Source organism: Leucoraja erinacea, chromosome 12, assembly GCF_028641065.1.
Source record: "Leucoraja erinacea ecotype New England chromosome 12, Leri_hhj_1, whole genome shotgun sequence".
NCBI lineage: Eukaryota > Metazoa > Chordata > Chondrichthyes > Rajiformes > Rajidae > Leucoraja > Leucoraja erinaceus.
The window spans coordinates 55,037,729-55,041,632 of NC_073388.1; the positions used below are offsets into that span (position 1 = coordinate 55,037,729).

The window sequence follows — 3,904 nt, forward strand, 5'->3', positions numbered from 1 at the left end:
TGACTTCGTGAAGATTTCAAAGCTCTGTGACCTCATGCCGTGGAACGAGTCCATGCTTCACAACTGCCTTGGGTATTGGGAGAGAGCATCATTAGTAGTTTTAAAACACAATTATACAAAGAGTTGTGTGGTATAACGAAAAAAAAATATATAACATTTTTTAAAATTTGAGAATCATAACCCTGTAACCTATCGGCCAAAATATTTTGTTGAACCTAAAATGTTTTCTTAATACAATGATGGCTCCAAATTAACTGGTTTATTATACAACCTGTGGAAAAACCCTTTTTTTAAAATGACCCTCCTGCCATTCTGAGGATTTGGTCTGTGGGTACCTGTATAATATTGCTGCGGATGTTGCTGCAGTCCTGGTGGAATGAGAGTTGAAACATCAGTGTCTATTCCTGCCATTTTTAGGACCTATTTGAGCCACCTTGAAATAGTTTGAGTCGTGACCCTATCATGCAGTTTCTTGTAAGAGATAAACAACTCCATACTCTGACCTCGAATGTTCTGAGTATATGCTATGTATTGTTAGATGTGTCTTGTTATACACAGTCGTTTGCCATATGGGTGTACCATAAAATCAAACCCTAGACCCGAGGAACCCGATCTGTTTTCTTTTATTGAATCCTGTATGACAACACCAGTTTCTCGGTGAGATGATCAGGGAGTCCAGGCTCAGTTTGCTTAATGGCTGGACTTGTTGTGCGGTAAATAACACCATGAGCATAACCATCTTCCTGGTCTGTTACTGAGGTGACAACGCTGTTATGAGCTACAAGCTCCTCAGCATGTTGAGAAAACGACACCCATGACTCAGATTTCGGAGTACCTGGTTAGCTTACCAGGGGTGCGTTCCCACCGCGTGCCGTTCCGATCCTTGTGATAAGTAATTGGAGAGTGCACTTGTGGCACTATTGATGGCACTGTAGCTCCATCGATTATCCTAATGGAGGCTTGTTAAAATTCCAATACGGCCAGAATGTTCTTGGCCTTTTGGTCGAGATTGTTGTCCAAGCAGTATATGCCCCATTTCTTGATGTGTCCAAGGTACTGCTTCCGTGTTGACAGTCTTAGTGCAGATGAGATGAGATTCATCGTCCTGTCTGACAGTGTAGTGGGTCTGTTAGACTCTACAAATCAATAAATCCAAAGTGTTATGGCATGGATGACTGCCTCCAGTCACTGGATAAATCAATAATTTTTTGGCAATGTTCATAGGGAACATGGTTCTAACACCATCCCCTGTAAGACTGAAATACCATGATTGAGAAGGTCAGTCGGGTACTCTGAAAATTCCAGATGCCGAGTGTGGTTGAATTTTCCCTAGTACCCCATTGATGGGTCCGAACGGGGGAAAACCTCACCCTATGGCTTATTTACATAACAATGCCAAGCTGGTTTACGAATTTTAGTACATAATATTGGGGCTAATGATTGCCCCTTTTGTAAGCTCTATATTGCCAAAGTTCCTCTATTGAGTCAATGCCTGCCATATAGAAACCCGCAACTGACACCAAGTCTTTATGAATAATAAAAGCATCCATCCTAAAATGAATATCTAGAACAAATGTGTTTAGGGTTAAAATCAATGATAATCCTGCAACCCTACTCTATCTTATTTTTAATAAATATGTTCAATCCCATCTTTTGTGTACAATTCTTGTAGCACCATGTGGGTTTTAGATTGTTTGGTTTATGTAAGGACAAAATGCCCTTCTGGTGTATGATGTACTGTGGTTAATGGGATGAGAAAAAACCCTATCAGATAACCCTGAATACTGCTGAGATTATATGAATCTGTAGTGATTATATACCATACATAACTGTAGTGTTGCAACCTCCCCTACCCTCGTAGGTCCCTATTTAACAGAAGAAACCCCACCCACCTACCTCCATGGTTACCGGTGGTTTTGTTATTTCCTTGGTTTTTTGAAAATAAGGTTCTGGTTTAATATTTCTTGTTCGGGGTTGTGTGGGAGGTTGAGGCTTCCGCATCTTCCAGGGTGGCCGCCCTGGCCATACCCTAAAACGGATCCTGCAGGTTATATTGATTTCTGACACTGCTACTGGTATGAGCCACATTTTTTATGGCCTTGCCTGTGGCTGGTATCATGCTCCAAAATAGGCCCTTCCGCTGGCCTTGATGAGCCCCAGTGTCTTAGTCCACACACGGTTCTTTATTTGCAAATGGTAGCATTTTTGGGGTCCTAGTGCTGGCTGAATGGCCGCCTTCCACGCGTAGTTCAGGTCATATTGCATATTATTAAACAGCTCTAGTGCGTCTTGATGGTCTTTGGTTACCTACGTTTAGTCCAGGGTGCTGGTGTATGCTATGATGCCTTCCGTCAATCCCTTGAAGGTTCTCTGGATCTTGAGGTCCTGGTTCCTGATGTTCGTCCATATGCTGCCAAATGCATTGGATTACACTGGGCACCTGTAATGCCTCACCGTTGCCAGGTGGCAGATGTCTGGCCAGTGTTTGTAAATTTTTCTTGTTGGCGTATGTGGCCAGACATATAGTAATACTATTGCCATCCTGGATCCAAGTCTACCCATGTTTGACTTGGCTAAAGTAATCGGCCACCATGTCCAGCAGAGTCCCTGCTGTGTTAGGATCATGGGACGCTGTATTACCAGGCTCTGACCCATCAGGGTCCTGCCTACTCTTTATTATAGAGTTAGAGATCTCTAGGGTCCCACACGGGGTACCCATGTGGGGCTTAACTGCTGCCCACTTGTCTTTTGTTCTGCGGACCCCTCTTGCAAGTCAACCCAGAACTGACCCACAGTGCTCCCCTCTGATGGGGTAGAAGCATTGTGCAGCCCTCAAAGAGGTACTGCTGTGGGTTTATCACGTTGGAGCAAGGCTCCATACACCGCTTCTTCCCGCTCCAGCCCTCTCGGGCGCTGGTTGCCGGCGGTTTTATGCAAAGTCGGACCCTTCTGAGTCCACTACCTTGTTTGATTTGTGGATCTGGCCGGTGCGGGGCCGACATCGGGCACAGCTGATCCCACTACGGTTGATCCAAGTGCCGCTGGCTGCTGCTGGCTGCCCGCTGTTCCATGGTCCTCCTTCTCCAGTTTTGTCCTTCCTTCCGTGAAGTGGATATGGCCGGTGTGGAGGATAACTGGCACAGCTGCTTCCATCTATTCCTTTAACCCGGCACCAACGCTCTCAGCACTCCTGGCTGCTCCTTTATCTAAGACCCCTGGGACCCACCCCCGTACTGACGGTACTGGTCCCTTATGGTCGTTGCAGCCGGTCAACCCCACTCTAATGCCCTCAATTCTGGGCACTCCTACTTATATGGTCCTTAGATAAGGGACATACAAGACATTAAAACTGATGATAACAGCTACTATAGTTTTTATATAATATATATAGTCCCTAGATAAGGGGTGTATCAGATATTAAACTGATAAGAACAGATACTACACTTGATCTTAGCCAAAAAAAACCGAGAAGCGATTATTGTAACTAAAACACCGCTGGGACCGACCCTGGTACTCACATACTGGTCCCTTGTAGTAGATTGCAGCCAGTCAACTGCAAAGTCCTTTGCTGCCGAGAAATGAACTTTCTCACCATGCTGGAGCGAAGTTGGGCACAGGTGTTTTTCCCTCTCCGGGAACCGATGTGCCCATGCTGGTCCTGCCGTTGCCAGCTCCTCACGAAGTGCCAGCTGCCACTGCTGCTGTCTGTGCTCCTGCAGCTGCCGGCTGCCACTGCTGCTGCCGCTGCCACTGCTGCTGCCGCTGCCGCTGCTGCTCCTCCACGGTTCTCCCGCCGGCCTTCTGCACCTTACATGGACCTGGTCCATGTCTGCACCTAGAAAGGTAAGTTGAAGGAAAACGCAGGGTCTCTTACCTGCTGTTCCCGACTTTCCTTCTCCCGCCG

At 46.2% G+C, this 3,904-nt stretch overlaps 1 pseudogene; it reads right to left on the bottom strand.

Moving 5' to 3' along the window:
* Positions 1-3,366: 3,366 nt before the first annotated feature.
* Positions 3,367-3,476, bottom strand: LOC129702433 (U2 spliceosomal RNA; annotated as a pseudogene).
* Between the last annotated feature and the right edge of the window lie 428 nt (positions 3,477-3,904).